General features: G+C 33.6%; 1 long non-coding RNA gene across 4 annotated transcripts in view; it reads left to right on the forward strand.

Moving 5' to 3' along the window:
* Positions 1-18,110, forward strand: part of LOC108581356 — a 55,173-nt gene that overhangs the window by 33,676 nt on the left and 3,387 nt on the right. For 3 of the 4 annotated variants that reach the window (XR_004176587.1, XR_004176586.1, XR_004176588.1), the window contains one exon: positions 13,922-14,022. This is a non-coding gene — a long non-coding RNA (uncharacterized LOC108581356). Of the gene's footprint in view, positions 1-7,850; positions 8,588-13,921; positions 14,023-18,110 lie in introns of those variants that run through there. The other variant, XR_001893446.3, reaches the window with a different exon arrangement.

The following is an 18,110-nucleotide window of genomic DNA, read 5'->3' on the forward strand; positions in this document are numbered from 1 at the left end:
TTTCAGCTTAGAGATGTTTTGTAGCAATATATAATATGCTCCATGAGAGGCAACCTGGTGATGTATGATATGCATGGGTGACTCTCCTAAGAAGTATAATAGGCCTGTTGAAGCTAAATTCCTCTTTGAGGGAAGACTATATGATTAACTGGTGTATACAGTGGTGGAATAGTTGTTATCGAGTTATCTCTTTCCAGAACATTGTATGTGTAGTTATCATAGAAAATGACCTAAGAGGCTCATGGTTACCCAATTGTCGTTTTATTCACACACCTTGAAAAACTAAGTCCCAAACATAATAAACATAACATAATCAATATTGTCTTCCTTTTATTTGCTCTCTTTTTTCTCTTCTCTCTGTTCTATGTTCTCCTCTCTTATTTTAGGCAAGACTCACAAAATTAATGATCTTTACATGAAAATAATAAAAGGTTTGAGTAAATTCTTTATAATGAGATATAGAGTTGGAAGCATAGTAATTTAATTAAGATTTCTAGTATAAAATTAATGCAAATTTAATATAAAGATTACATTTAGGAAACATAACATGTACCCAGAACATTGTACTTAGTATATAGCACTTAATGTGTCACTCTTGGTTTTCTTCTACAATAGACAAAAAGAACGTTTTCTTATTTATGTGTTGGCATACCCTGGAATCATTACACTTCTTAGAAATGGTCGACAAAAGTAATACCATGATGACATCTGGATATAAATCAAGATCTGTTTTTAAGACTCACAAAATTAATAAACTTTTTAGAAAAGGAGTAAAAAGTTTGAGTTACTTGTTTATAATGAGATATACATTTGGAAGCATAGTAGTTGAATTAAAATTTCTAATATAAAAAAGAATGTAATGAAGCATAGGGTCCATGATAAAAAATAAAACATCTTATACATAATAATAAATGGAACTCAGAAGAATGTATATACACTCATTTTTAAATTTATCTAGTCTAAAAAAATAGATAATCAGAAGACAGTAAAATATTTTAAGCAAAGAGTAATTTGGTTAGGTTTATAATCTGAAATACAGTAACAAAAATAATGTAGTAACCACAATAACTACTTAATTCTTACAATGGTGGGTGATGATTAGGAATGAACAGAATATTATGAAGGAACTGTCACTAGGCCGTTTCACTGAGTCAATATAAAAGATACAGAGAAATTTAGCCAAAACAGTTGAGAGAATGAATAAGAGGAAACAAATTTGTGAAATATGTAGGCGATACAATAGAGACAAGTTTGCCAAATAGATGAATAGATGGAATCTTGAAGACATTACACTAAGTGAAATAAGCCAATCACAAAAAGACAAATATCTATGATTTCACTTATGTGTGTCTCCTAGCGTAGTCAGATTCATAGAGACAGAAAAGTAGAATGGTGGTTGCCAGAGATGAAGGGACAGTGGAATATGGAGTTAGTGTTCAATGGGTATAGTTTCAGTTTTGCAAGGTGAAAAGAGTTCTAGAAATGAATGGCGGGGATGGTTACACAACTATATGAATGCACTTAATACTACTGAACTATAAATTTAAAAGTAGTTATGTGTATTTTACCACAATAAAAATGTTTTATTAAAAAAGAAAGCATTAGAATATATTAGAAATACTTTCTATAAAACAGTACGTCTAAAAATAAAAAAAAAAAAACTGTTAAATCAATCAACAAATATTTATTGAATGCCAAGTGGTATAGTTTCAAAGAACAGAAGTACATTTTTTCCCCAAGACAATGCATAAGAATGTTATGACACAAAGAGAGAGAAAAAGAGGAAGATGGAAAAGGTATTTCTTCATAGATTATTTGATCTCCTTTTAAAAATACAACATGAAATTATTTCTTAGGCTTAGGACAGGAGAGATGTAGTTTTCAGAATAGTTGATAATTATGCACAGCAATGAGAAAGGAACTTAAGCATAGAAAAGTTTATAAATCAAATGTGACTACTTATATAATTTAATACATTTTATAAATATAATTATGGAGTGAACAGACCATAATGTTAAAGCCATCAGTGAGCAAACTGCATTATATCTCTTTTGAGGGACTAAAAAAAAAGATTTAAAATGACCGATTCTTGGGCTCTGCCTGGAAAAGACTTATTAGAAGATATAAATTTAAAAGGTTTCATGATATTTTCCATTTGTGAAAAGCAGAAAGCAAAGAACAATTGTTACAGAACAATATGTGAGAGGTAAATGGAGGCCTAAAATGTTATTGGAACACAGAATGAGTTATGTGACCCTAATATTTCAGAGTCAGAAACTGCAGAAAACTATAAACAGGGAAAGAAGCAGACTTTTCCAGTGTCACTTGCTGATAGCAGCAGAGTAAGTAAACTCGTACCAGCTGGACAGAGCTTTTTAACATGGAATTTAACAAGTTCTGCCAATATATTTGTCTCATCTGTCACTCAGGTATCAGGAAAGAAAAGGAAGATTGGGCGTGAGGACATTGGTTTTTAAATGGGTAAAATGTGGTAAAAGCAAATCAGGGATGAATGTTATGGGGACTCTGATGGTTAATTTAACGTGTCAACTTGTTTCGGCCATAGTACACAGTAGTAGTCAAACACCAGTCTAGATATTGCTATGAAGGTAATTTTTATGATGTAATTAACATTTAAATCAGTAGACTTTGAGTACAGCCTAGCTGATTACTCACCACAATGTGGATGGACCCCATCCAATCAATTGAAAAGCTAAGAGAGAGGACTGAAGTCCCTTGAAGAAGGAGGAATATGCTTCCAAACAGCCTTCAAACTAGAGAATGTAACAATAACTTTTCCCTGGGTCTCTAGCTTGCCAGCATCCAAATTCTTTAAAATAAATCTCTGTCTCTGTCTCTCTCTGTCTCTCTGTCTCTCTCTCTCTGTCTCTGTGTGTGTGTGTGTAAATATAAATACGTCAATATGTATGTGTGTGTATATATAGGCATAAATGTAGATATATAAACACATCCTATTGGCTATTTCTTTAATGCAGAAACCCAGAGTAATAACCCAAATGATGATGTAAAATTCTAATATAAAACAAAGAGATTAAATTTTGAGTCAATGAGAAAGATAAACGTTAGTCCTAATAATGAAATGTCATTAACTTACGTAAAACAATATTTGCCAATGCTACTCCCATGAGATATTGTTTAAACAAATAAACAAAAGACAGTAAAAAAGAAAAAAGAGCAACAGTATCAACAATATTTAGTAAATTGAAAAATGTTGCATTGAATACCCTTCACATCAGATTTATAATATTTATATTATTTGATTCGCATCAAATAATGTGTCAGAAATCTTTCAGTAATCTTTATTTAACCCTTTCAGTAAACACTATTGCTTGGACGTTATTTATCCTAGAGTTTCACAAGTTCATTTGACTATCAAATCCTGAATGGAGTGTGTTTAGCAAATGCTTATATGAAGCTTTGAATAGGACTAAGAGGAAAAGAAGAGCGTATTAGCCTGTGCTAACAAAATTCCATAAACAGGTGGCTTAAAAATCAAAGTACTGACAGAGTTATTTTCTTCAAAATCCTCTCTCCCTGGCTTGCAGACCATACTGCTTTTTCTTTGTGCACATGCATTGCTGGTGTCTCTTCCTATTCTTAAGGACACTTGTTCTATTGCATTGGAACCTTGCCCTTATGACCACATTTAACCTTAATTACCTACTGAAAAGCCCTATCTCCAAATATAGTCATCTTATGGGTAAAGAGTTAAACCTATAAATTTGAAGGGACAAAATTCAGTCCATAACAGTGATCTCTTTTCCCTCTAATGTGGTTGCCTATATTGGTAAGACTGATGGATTTTATCTGGCCAGCTTGTAAGCATGATACCTTTTTTTCATCTAATTAAACTGACATGCTGAAACATCATACCAATCCTTGAGAAATATGAAATGCCAATTTAACCATCAATAAATACAATATGTTCCAAGAAAGTTAAATGATTGCTTACACATCACAGTGCAATCTCTTAATCTATCACTTTTCTGAGTGTTATTTTTTTACTTTCTGTACTTATAATGGACGAGTTAAAATATGTTTTGCACTGCATAAAGTAATATGACAGTTCGATTGTGTTTTTTTCCTTTATGGTTTGTTTGTTCATTTGGTTTTGGTTTTGTTTTAGAAAACTTACACCAGAGGCTGGCATTCCCAGGGATCCCAGGATGGCATGGATTCTTGAAGGACACAAGAGTTTCTCTCCTCTACTGGAGAACATGTCCAAATTGTAGCCCATTCCAGAAACTGATTACATTTTTATGAGACGTTTCTGTGAGGTTACATCTAATGTCAGCAGAGCATGCTGAGGGCCCAGGAGTTCATATCATCTTCAATATGTTTAGCATGACCAGGTGAATACAGTTTTTCAGAAACAGAATTTAGAGGATTATGCAAATGATTCAATTCCATTGCATCATAAGCCTCAGAGGCTTATCTGTGTTATACAAAAGATTTAAAGATTTAAACAATTATGTTCATTTACTGATTCCAGCAATTATTAAAACAGAACTTTTTCCAAAGTGGTTCCAGGATGAGCCTTATCAGCATCACCTGGGAACTTGTTAGGGATGCAAATTCTTGGAACTCACCACCAGTCCTCCTGAATCAGACACTCGGGGAGCAGGGTTCAGCAATCTGTGTCTTACCAATCTGTCCAGGTAATTCTAATAAATAAAGTGTTTCCTAAATGATTTTCCCTTTTATCTGAGTTTCAGTTGGAGTTGTATTTTATAGTGAAAGTAGAAGTGCTCTATGAAAGGAACCCTTTAATTTCTTTGTTTGTTTGCTTTTTCTAATGGAGCATTTCTCAAAATATACTCCAAAGGAAAACCAAAGCAACCAATGTTGTGAAGGCATGTTAATAAACATGCACGAAGTTCCTAAAATGCTGCTAAAACAAACAAAACAAAACATGCTTCTCCAGTCCAGTATGTCTTAAACATGTTTCACCTAAGAACATTTTTCCCCCCAATAAGTTACATCTACTAACTTTTTAAAGGTCAAGTGTTTCCTTTGGGGTATAATCTCTACTTCTTCCTTTGTGTGCCATCCACCTGAGCTAGTCACTCAAGAGTAGACAAAGTTCACTTGACAACCTAAACCTATCAGACTGCTGTCTTGGTAATTTGCCTCTTTAGCTAAGTAAGACAAGAATATAAATTAGTTATAGCTGATTCACTCCTTTACTCATTTTGTGTCACAAAATAATCAAAATTATTATAAAATAAAATACTGTATCACTTTTAAATTATCAAATAGTTAGACTTTCTATTGAGCAGACTAAATTATAGATTATAAGAGCATTTCCTGAGATATCATAGATATCCAGAAACCATCTCCTGCTCTTCCTGGGGTCTGACTGTTAAGCTTCTCTTCTGATTTATAAACACACAATATTAACTCAAGTCATTTCTTTAAAATGCTCTAGTTACCTAGAATTTAGTTTGATTGTTTGTATTTAAAATATTAATTGATACAAGAGTACAGATAATGGATTTATGTCACAGGCCATCAAAAAATTATACAACCCTCATTGGGTTATATCGAATTGTTCATTTTCCTAAGATGAAGCCAAAATTAAGGAACTCTCTTTTTCTTCTTCTTTTGTGATGAGACATTATCAGCACATCATGATGGGAGCTTAGCTTGATTCCATGTCTTTACTATTGTGAATAGTGCTGCAATGAACATATAAGTGTGTATGTCTTTTTGGTAGAATGATTTATTTTCCTAAGGGTATACACTCAATAAAGGGATTGAGAAGCCAGAAATAAAGCTGCACACACAGAATACCATCTGATCTTCAACAAAATCAACAAAACAGGCAATGGAGAAAAGACTCCCTATTTAATAAATGATGCTGGGATAACTGGTTAGCCACATGTCGAAGAATGAAACCGGACCCCTACCATTCACAATATATAAAAAATGACTCAGGATGGATTAAAGATTTAAATGTAAGACCTAAAACTATAAAAATCCTAGAAGAAAACTTGGGAAATAGTATTCTGGACATTGGCTTTGACAAGTAATTTATGACTGACTCTCCCAAAACAATTGTAATGAAAACAAAAATTGACAATATGGGACCTAATTAAACTAAAGAGTTTCTGCACAGCAAAAGAAACTATCAACAGAGTAAGCAGACAACCTACAAAGTGGGAGAAAATATTCACAAACTATGCATCAAAGGTCTAATATCTAGAATCTATAAGGAAATTAAATAGTTCATTAAGAAAAAAAAAATTAGATAGTGTCCAAAGGACTTGAAAAGACACTTCTCAAAAGGAGACATACAGATGGCCAAAAAACATGAAAAAATGCTCAACATCACTAATCATTAGAGAAATACAAATCAAAACCACAGTGAGATACCATCTCACACCAGTCAGAATGGCGATTATTAAAATGTCAAAAAACAACAGATGCTGATGAGGCTGCAGAATAAAGGGAATGCTTATACACTGCTGGTGAGAATGTAAATTAGTTCAGCCACTGTGGAAATCAGTTAGGAGATTTTTCAAAGAACTTAGAACTACCATTTGATACGGGTTTGATACCCCAAACATATAAGGAATTTCTACAACTTAATAGGAAAAAAAGGCCAAAAAACAAATTGCCTGATTTAAATATGGACAAAATATTTAAACAGACATTTCTCAAAAAAAGACATATGAATGGCCAGTAGGTATATGAAAAATATGCCCAACATAACTCATCGGGAGAATGCAAATCAAAACCACAATGAGGTATTATCTCACATCTATTAGCATGGCCAGATGGCCAGATGGCTGTTATTTAAAAAATGAAGTAAGTGTTGGCGAGGATATAGAGAAATAAAAACCCTTATGTGCTATTGGGGATAATGTAAAATGGTGCAGCTTTTGTGGAAAACAGTACAAAGGTTCCTCAAAAAGTTAAAAATAAACTACCATATGATCCAGCAATCCCACTTCTGAATATTTATCCAAAAGAATTGAAGCCAGTGTCATTAAGAAGTATTTGCTCTCCCACATTCATTGCAGCATTATTCACAATATCCAAAAGGTTAAAACAACACAAATATTCACCAGTGGCTGAATGGTTTTGGAAAGTGTGGCATCTACATACAATAGAATATTATTTGACTTAAAAAACAAGGAATCCTGTTATATGCTGTATCATTGAAGACCCTTAAGGACATTATGTTAAATGAAATAAGCTACTTGTGGAAGAACAAATTCTGCAGGATTCTACTTATTGAGGTATCTAAAATCATTCAGCTACATAGACACACAGAAAGTCGAATGTTAGTTGCCACTGACTGGGAGATGGAGGAGGAAATGTGTAGCTGCTGTTCAATGGATAGAGTTTTAGTCACGAAAGATGAAAAAGTTCTACAGATCTACTGTACCACATTATTATAAAATTGCTTATAATTAACAATATGTTACTGTACACTTAAAAATATTTGTTAAAAGGGCAGATCTCAAATGTGCTTTTTATCACCATGACAAAAAGTCTTACTATGAGTAGTTAAAATGGTAAGACTGATTATACATTCGTTATTATTTTGTTCCTTTTGTTATTTTTATTTTTTGTGCTGAAAGAATTTGTCATGAGTAGACTTGCAATACAGAAAAATAAAATTGTTAAAGGATGTTCTTTAGAGAAGGAAAATAACAACATAAGGAAAATTAGACCAACCCAAAAAAGACACCAGAAATAGTAAATATGTGAATAAGTATAAAAATAATTTTCTCATTATTTTCTTAAAGACAATAAACAACTTTTAGAAAATGATACAAATATATTGGAATTTTTATAACATTTGTGGAAGTAAAATTTCTTACAACATTGCACATTGTACAAGTACACAAATTAGCATTGCACACATGCCTTGTAATTGTTTCTGCAAAGATCTCTAGTAGTTCATTCTAATTAGAGAGTGAACCACTTGGGAGAAATGAGTATGCTTTTCATCACATAATTTCAACATTTAATATATATTATTGTCTTAATGTTTGCATTTATTTATAAATTGTCATAAAATTGTGTATATAGTATATAACATGATGTTTTAAGTATATATATATATAGTAGAATGGCTAAATCTAGCTAATTAATGTACATACTATCTCACACAGTTACCATTTTTGTGCTGAAAACATTTAACAGGCACTGCTTTTCAAGAATACAATATATTGTTAATAACTATATTACCACATTGTGCAATGGATCTCTTGAACTTATTCTTCCTAACTAACTGAAATTTCGTAGCCTTTGACCAACATCTCTTCAGATCCCCCTAACACCATCATTCCATGCCTGGCAACTACCATTCTGTTCTTCTGTGAGATCAATTATCTTGGATTCCGTCTATGATGATGTCAATCGTCTCTTCTTAAATATTTGTAGAGTGAAAGATTAAAATTATAGAGCTCAGTGAAATATAATTTTAAAAAAATTATTCCCTCTTCAAAACATTTTTATTTTCACATTATCAAAACGTTGTGGCTTCTCTACTTTCACCGTTCAACAAGCAGGTGAGAGTGGTGCCCAGCAGCTTCTTCACTCCCATTGTTCGGTAAGCTGGAGGAAGTGTTATAACTGTTGTATTCCCACTGCCCACAGCTCAGTGAGCTGGAGGGTTTCAGTTCCTGTACTCTTGCAGTTTTGCAAGTTCCAAGTTCTTGTCCCAGGACCAGGAAGAATAAGACACATGGACACTGGAGAGTGAGTAAGGCAGAGCAGGATATATTAAGTGACAGAAAAGCTCTCAACAGAAACCGGGTACCCAACGGACGGTTGCTGTCTGGAGGACTAATTTCAGGGCTTTTATGGACTGAGAATGAGGACGAGTGCCCTGAGTGGCCTGTGGGCCATTTTGGGAAAAGCACCATTCAGAAAGAGTCACAATAATGGAAAGAACCAATTAGAGGCCAAAACAAAGGCTTGACCCACAATCAATCAGGTACAGGAGTGACGTTTCACTCTATGCAAATGAAGATTCAACTGGTAGCCAACCACAGAAAGATGAGTATATGTAAAATAGGTGAAAGGTAAGGACCAATTGAGAGGACGCACTCCAAACAGGAGCGGGAGTCCTTACTCTGGTCCATGGATTTTATCCAGAACTGGCAGCTCAGTTTTCAGGCCTTACACTGTTCTTTGATTGAAAGTCGAGTTTCACTGAGGACCAGTCCCTGCCTGCCTAGGAATTTGACTGCCTTCTACTACTGCCAAAAGCGTGTTCTAAAGTTGGAAAGTTGGAACTCAAATTGGTTAAAGGTCATAAAGTGGGCAATAAAAAAGTGTTATTAGATTTAAAAAATACTGCTTTTTCATTTAATGGATACAGACTCTAAATATTCAACTAATGTATTTTTACATTTATATACACAAATTTTATAATATGTAGCATTTTTTTCTATATTTGTATATTGTCTTTCAGGTTTATCTTTCTCTAATTCTTGCAAAAAACAATGTTTAATATGGCAAAATTATTTTTGATCTCTAAAATGCAAGTCTGAGAAAAAAAATAGATTATGTACTAAGTCTACTTTTTCCAGAAGTGTAAGACTTTAAGAAGTAGTGGAAACTTGAAAGTAAGAAACTAATTCCATTTTAAACCATTATTTCAAAAACTACAATTTTTTTTTTTCCCCATTTCTGGTAGGGTCTTTCCTTTATAACTAGTGTTTTGTAATATTACTTGTAAAATACTGAGAAAAGTTAAAAATGTAAAGGATAAAAACCTATCCTTTTAGTATGAGCAAGAAGTTGGGGAGTGATTCAATATACTGAAATCAGGTGATAAAGTATCTATATTCACATATAAATTAAAATAATGATGACAGGATTTAATTTCCTTTTGTGCATCTTCTTTAAAACTCTAATAACATACATCTGTAGTCTGTATATTGGCGATATATCCTGGGGCAGTGGTGCTGCAGTTAAATTTATGTTGGATTGCTGTGCAAACACCTCTAGGAATTTGAAATTTCTAATTAGAGATTTGCTTAACTACTAGGAATTTTGGAATAGCCACCCACCTGCCAGGTTTACTAGCTGATGAACACCATGGACACTTGAAGTGTTTGTAGTTCTCTTTACTAAAAAATGACTCTCTGTGTAGTAATTAAGATGCTTATGGCATCTTCAGCAGCAAAACTAGACCATGCATCAGCAGTTATATTTTAATCATTTCTTTTTGTTCTTATTTGTGCTCTTATAATAATTTTTTGTAAAAATTGGGCCCAAAGCATGTGTACATTAAAAGTCAATTAACTCATTTATAGCACAGAGATAGTATTTTAAAATTGTAGGTTCAGAAAATTGTTATTTGAACAAGATATGATTATTGGAGGCATCTTTGGCAAATTTTATTATCCCAGTAGGTACCCATTCAACACACATTACTTTACTCTTCCAACTTCAAAGAGTCTGCAGTCAGTTTAGTTAGTAAGATGTACATTTTAAGAGTAACTAAAATGTAATGTAGTAAGAGTTTTTGAAAGAGCCCATACAGGGAGCTCTGAGAGCACAAGGACACACAGTACCCGCAGTCTCAGGAAAGGTTTAGAAAACAATGGTAATTAAGCTGCCTATTTACTAGGCAAATAATCAGAGAAGAGTAGCAAGAGGGATATTGTGGTGATAGAATAGTTCTGTATTTTGATTATGGTAGCGATTATATACATATATATGAGATAACACTGTATAGAATACACTCAAAACACACACATTTGAGAACATATACATGTGGTGGAAGCTGAATAAATTATGGGATTATACTTATTTTAATGTCTTTGTTTTGATATCAGACTAGAGTCATGTAAGATATTATTATTGAGGGAAACTGAGTGACAGGTAGCTGGGACTTTTCTGTATTATTTTTATAATTTTCTGTGAGTCTATAATTATTGCAAAATTATTTTTTAATGAAAAAGTAGAATTTGAGAAATAAAATTATACACTAAGACTAACATTCGGAATGATACAGGTATTTTAAATAGATTTGTAATTTTTAAATAGATGGGAATAGAAAGAGAAGAGATGTGACTTAAAACTGTGGTTTGTGGCCAGGTTCCATGAGGCATTCTATGCAATGCTAACAAATTGGGATTTTCAGCTGAAAGCATAAGATTAATTTAGTCTGTTTTAGAAATAGAAGCAAATAATCAGGTATAACCCCCTCCAAAATATATTCAATTAGTGATATCAGAATCTCTGCCGTCTTTTTGCAGTGAAGGAGCTCTCAGGAGATTTGAGGTGTCTTTTACAGAATTAGTTTTTATAAATGAATCAACATAATGCACTTAATTCAATGCTAACAAATAAGAAAGCTTTTCTAGGCTTTTCTTAAACATCAATTTTGTCTTTGGTAAATGGCATTTACATGGGAATTCTATTGTACTGTATTGCATTTCACTGTATTTTTTAGAGACAGGGTCTCACTCTTATCACCCATGCTGGAGTGCAGTAGCATGATCATACCTCACTGCAGCCTGAAATTCTTGGGCTTAAGCGATCCTCCTGCCACATCCTCCAGAGTATCTGGGATTACAGACATAGGCCACCCCACTGGCTGTATAATCATTTTTAATGTTTTGAATTAAACATTGGAAGTGTAATACAGTAATTTCCAAATTACTTGTAAGAAAATGTATTATAATTGTTCGTAAAATATTTTGAAAAAATACAATACAATGGAATTCTATCATTTACATATTTATGAGCTGTATTCATCCATTTTCAAACTGCTTATAACGACATACCCCAGATTGGGCAATTTACAAAAGAAAGAGTTTTACTGGACTTACAGTTCCACACGGCTGGGGAGGCCTCACAATCATGGTGGAAAGCAAGAAGGAGCACGTCGCATCTTACATGCGTGGCAGGAGGCAAAGAGAGAGCTTGTGCAGAAGAACTCCCATTTTAAAAACCATAGACCGGTGTGGTCTGGGAGGCTGAGGTGAGCGGATCACCTGAGGTCAGAGTTCGAGATCTGTCTGACCAACATGGAGAAACCACGTCTCTACTAAAAATACAAAATTAGCCAGGCGTGGTGGTGCATGCTGTAATCTCCGCTACTCAGGAGGCTGAAGCAGGAGAATCGCTTGAACCCGGGAGGTGGGGGTTACACTGAGCCATGATGGCGCCATTGCACTCCAGCCTGGGCAACCAGAGTGAAACTCCGTCAATAAATACATAAATAAATAAGATCTCGTGAGACCCGTTCACTATCACGAGAGCAGCGCAGGAAAGACCCACCCCCGTCGTTCAATCATCTCCCACAACACGTGGGAATTATGGGAGCTACAGTGTGAGATTCGGGTGGGAACACAGAGCCAAACCATATCGTGAGCTAATTTTAAAACCTAATGCTTGAGTAAGTGTCATTTAAAATCTCTATTATTCATTGGATGATTTGGCAGCAGAGAACAGGCAGGTAATAGTTTTTTTAGAGTTATCAAAGACGTACTGTGTGAGAGTCAGATCAAACAAGGCTTAGACCAGTTCAAATCCAATAAACACTAATTCAGTCCGACATAGTCCGCAATGTGTTTCACATGTATTATTTATCTTAACTCCGATAACAAACATATCATTTAAATGTGTTAAAGTTATAATAGATATACTTTTGAAATCGAGTAGATTAAATCCTAAAGGCAAGCAGGAGGACATCAGAATTTTCTACTTCCCAGTCACTTTATGCTCGCTCCCCACCAACACTCACACACACACACACATTTGCCACTAGAATTTCGACAGTTGTCTTAAAAGCAGAATGTCTGGTCCCTTGTATACTGCCTTTTCTTTTGTTCTTTGTAACTTTCCTTATTGACCCTGAAATCTTACTATGCACAAGTTTTACTAAATAAGGTGTCATATAGAAAATTATAAACATTTAACTTCATGGGTATTTAGGAGATTTTGAATATCAATTTTTGATGTTCTAAATTCAATATTAATTTTCAGTGTAAAATGCTTACCTCACAGATTGACTTTATCCACTAGCTTAGCATTAAATGCATATCACTTCCATTGAACCTCAAGGTATGTAATTGACTTCTGGGGTAATACAGCTGATGAAATAAAATCTTATATTTTTAAAATTTTTATTTATTTTTACAATGTTCGTAGGCATGGAAAACATATGTTTAAGACTCACTTAAAATACAACAATTAGCCTTGTCTAGAATTTTGCTAGCTTACGCATTTCCTTAATGTAATGAAAGAATTGATTCATTTTGAGTTTAAAGATACTTTTTATGGACAGACAAAAAGGCTACTTTTTGTCAGTTAGGACCTATCTAAGCATGCCACTGTTATATATGAACAAAAGGAGAATTTACACATTATAAAAATCTGGCTGACCTCCATTAAAAAACAAAGATTGTGTTTCACTTAGGGTCTAATTGTGCTGTCACTTGTCCTCCATGTCCTCTAAAGCAGCCATCTAAACTTCTAAGAGTATGGTAATAAAAGATTCCTTGAAGATGAGACTAGAAATAAAAATTTGGCTTTCCACTACAACAAAAATCAAAATAATAATTTATTACTACTATTTCACATTTCTGTCTTACGTGTGTGCAATTTAATTATGTATTGACATACTTGTTACCTTGAAAAACATTATTGTAACCTTTAGCTTAAATTTATTGATATAAAGTGAAGTTCTTCACATATAAAAAGATTTCAGTCATTTAATTAACAATTATATAAACCTAAATACATTTATGTTTTATCGTGTTCTCATAAATTGAGATATAAAACATAATTGAATGATAGAATGTTCTAGTTTTTTTTTTTTTTTTTAAATGGCTTTCAAAATATTTTCACACCTTTTTAAAATTTTGTTTTAGTTTTCTACTCTCACAATCCATTCTACTGTTTTATTTCCTTTCCACTTTAGGGAAAGCACAGTGACACAGAAGGAAATATAGAAGGCGCCAAAGTAGAAATCTTGGATTTTTAGACCCAGTGTTCCCCTAACTGCTTAAAGTGTGACCTCAGGTAAGTTTCTCATCCTCTCTGAGCCTCAGTTTTTTGTCCACCTAATCACTCAGTCTAGATAATCTTTGTGGTGTCCCTACTGATGCAAATGTTTCTCTGCTATGAATCTCCTAAATCTGAGATCATCCAGAAACAGGGATTAACATGAATAATTTAATGCAGGCAATAAGAGAAAGAAATATTTAAGAAAAAACAAAATTATTGAACAACTATTATTCACTTCAAAAATATTTTCATCAGAAGGTTAATATGTAATGTCATTGTACCCATGACTTTTAAAATATATTTCAAATTTAATCATACTTTTAATCAAAAGTTTTCTTCCTAGACAATTGGAAATTTCTCATTGCATTTAGATAATTCATTATATGACAATTCAATTATAAACTGGTTTAGTAGAAATTTTCCCTTGGAACAAAATGTTTTCAAATTAATACAAGAGCAAGATAATTATTGATGCTAGGTCGAAGAGCAGATACAGCACATTAAATGCAGACAAAGAAGCAAGAATCAATAGTGTTGACTCCACATGAAGCAAAATAATTAGAGATATATACTTACAAAAGGAATAAACAATAGAGACATGATTATTTATCTTTGATTGATGAGTAAAGTCCTACAAGAACTTTATCCACAGTATAATTACCTTCTTTTCCTAAAACTTTCATTTTGTATAAAGAAAATATGCAGGGAATGAAATCTGAAGAAAGCTGGTCTTTCTGCTTCTCTACGCTTAAGTAATGATGACCTAAGTAGAAAAATTAGAATGGGCCGGGCGCGGTGGCTCAAGCCTGTAATCCCAGCACTTTGGGAGGCCGAGACGGGCGGATCACGAGGTCAGGAGATCAAGACCATCCGGGCTAAGACGGTGAAACCCCGTCTCTACTAAAAATACAAAAAATTAGCCGGGCGTGGTGGCGGGCGCCTGTAGTCCCAGCTACTCGGGAGGCTGAGGCAGGAGAATGGCGTAAACCCGGGAGGCGGAGCTTGCAGTGAGCTGAGATCCGGCCACTGTACTCCAGCCTGGGTGACAGAGCAAGACTCCGTCTCAAAAAAAAAAAAAAAGAAAAGAAAAATTAGAATGATTCAGGCCAGTAGCCAGTAGCATATTCAGACTTTCCTTTAGCCTTGACACCTCTTGACTCCAAAGGGAAGTCACAAGTTCAGGCAAGTAGTGGATTTTAAATGCTCTCATGTGTCAAAGAGGTTGAATGAGCAGACTTAAAGTTGAAGGTAGCATAAAAAGATAAGGAGAACCATATGATAAGAATTTTAACAAAACTGAATTTTTGATCATATTAAATAAATCAAAAACCCAAGGTATTTTATATCATCCAGAAAGTAGAAGGCATATGTTACCTAATTGCCAGGAGTATATGTTAATGAATGTATGCATACAATTATAAAAGTAAAGTTATTCTAAACTCTTTAACTCATGTAAGGGAAAATGTCTTTTTTATTCTGTCAAATAAAATTATTTGCAGACTAGAGTTAGGAGATAATTATTAAAACATCTAAGAGGCTTGCCTCTAAACCCCATCTCATAAAAAGGTGCAGCGACTTCATATGTAAAATAGCAGAAGGTAAAATTTTTGGAGGATCTTAACTTCTTATTTTACTTAAAATTAAATGTCCAAAAATACATATAGTAAATTTAGAGAATCAGCATCTCCGCACTAGTCGTGATTAAGGACAAATCCACCCACTTGATAGTGTTCCCACTGAGTTAGTGAAACATGCAAGCAAAATGTTGATTACACACCTGCAAGGGCTTTCCAGCCTATGGAGTCCTGCTAGACTGCTTTGTGGTCATGGTTACTGCAATCAAAAACACCTATAAGAGGACAGATAGAAAAGTTAATGCTTAGTAAAACACTAGTTACTTCATCCCCATCACGAAAAATATTCTGTTTATATCTCATTAATTTAGTGTAGCACAATTGCCATTTGTATTAATAGAAGAAAGATTTAAATGAATAAAGTTTTTTTCAGTGTGCCAAATGAATAAAAGCCAAGGAAGAACATCATTATTTTTTCACATTTCCATTAACCTTAAAAAGTCTCAAGAAACCAACTGTGTGTTTGAGCACCAGAATATGTAGGTTTTAATTACAAGATGACTCTATTTGGTATTTTAAACTTGTTACATGCTTTTACTTAGGCCGTACACTGACATCAACACTTAGGAAGAAATAAGAGTGCAATGAGGACAAAACCTGTTACAGGAAAAGGAATTGATACGAGGCCTGGAAAACAAAGCAAATAGCAATGATCAGATGTTGAAGGAATAGAAGGAGATATACTAAGAGGAAAAAAAGTATTTATTATATCAAAATGATATATATTTTATATATATATCAAAATGATATATATTTTGTATATATCAAAATGATATATATTTTATATAATTTATATTTACATAAATATATTATATCTTTTGAATATATAATTCATAATATAATACTATTAATTTATATAATTTATATTTATATATAAATAGATATACATTTACAGTACTTCTCATTTTTAAATTTTTTAATCATGGTTTTCAAGAATAATTTGAAAGATTGGGCTCTTTCAAAAGAGTTTGGTGAAATTAACAGCAGACATATTTATAGGAAGAAATTAATGTCTATGACAGCAACTAACACATTAGATGATACCAAGATGCCATGTAGCATTCTAAGTTTCTTACATGTACAAACTCATTTAATCATCTCAACAACCCTAGAAAATAGGTGGAATTATTATTTTTGCTCTGAGATCAAAATATTGCTTACAACTGCACTGAAGTAATCAGAATAGGGGAACAGGCATAACCCACATACCAGCTTTCATATCTACATACTAACCTTTCCTATTTGTTTCCATAAATGACTCTCTGTGCTCCTATAAAAATTAAATCCTCCTTCCACTTGTGACTAGAACTGGGCAATAATAATCCTATCCCATCTCTTCCATAGCCTCCACCTCTCCTGCTCTACTGAATCATTTTCATCTGCATGCAGCCATGCTATTACTTTTTTGTCTCATCTTTATTCTAATTATTTTAATTATTTCAACAAGCTAGTTCTATTTATTTTCTCCCCTTTGAAGTAAAACTCAATCGAATTCACAATGTTTAGTCCTTTTATCCATTCTTTCTTAAACCCATACTATCCACGTCTAACCCCTACTCCATTAAAATATTCTTATTAATTGCCAGCAATAGCCTCTATGATGCTAAATTTAATGATCATTTTATTTGGCCCTTGGGTATCATTTGTCATGGTTGATCACTCTCTCTTCATTGATAGACTCACTTGACTTGATCATACTCATAAAAGCAGCATTTAAAAAGACGAAGGAAGGAAAGTCCAGTACAGAACATATAGTTTTCAGATAAAGCAATTTGACTTATGTAAATACAAAGGTATTCGGTGTCATCATTAAAATTTGTAGTGTCTAGGACAAGAATATCACCAGGGCCCGCTTTACCGTATGTCTCAATATTTAGAAGTTATAAATTGAGTTTTAAAAAATTGTGAAATAAACAAAATATATTATGTCTTTATCCTGGCGTAAATGCTTTTTTTTAAAATTTTTTTTAAAAATTATACTTTAAGTTCTAGGGTACATGTGCACAACGTGCAGATTTGTTACATATGTATATATGTGCCATGTTGGTGTGCTGCACCCATTAACTTATCATTTACATTAAGTGTATCTCCTAATGCTATCCCTCCTCCCTCCCCGCTCCCCACAATATGACCGGGTGTGTGATGTTCCCCTTCCTGTGTCCAAGTGACCTCATTGTTCAGTTCCCACCTATGAGTGAGAGCATGAGGTATTTGGTTTTCTGTTCTTGCGATAGTTTGCTGAGAATGATGGTTTCCAGCTGCATCCACGTCCCTACAAAGGACACAAACTCATCCTTTTTTATGGCTGCATAGTATTCCGTGATGTATATGTGCCACATTTTCTTAACCCAAACTGTCACATCATGTGACAGACTGGATTGATTCCAAGTCTTTGCTATTGTGAATAGTGCCGCAATAAACATATGTGTGCATGTGTCTTTATAGCAGTATGACTTATAATCTGGGTAT

The sequence above is a fragment of the Papio anubis genome, chromosome 10 (genome assembly GCF_008728515.1).
Source record: "Papio anubis isolate 15944 chromosome 10, Panubis1.0, whole genome shotgun sequence".
Classification (NCBI taxonomy): domain Eukaryota; kingdom Metazoa; phylum Chordata; class Mammalia; order Primates; family Cercopithecidae; genus Papio; species Papio anubis.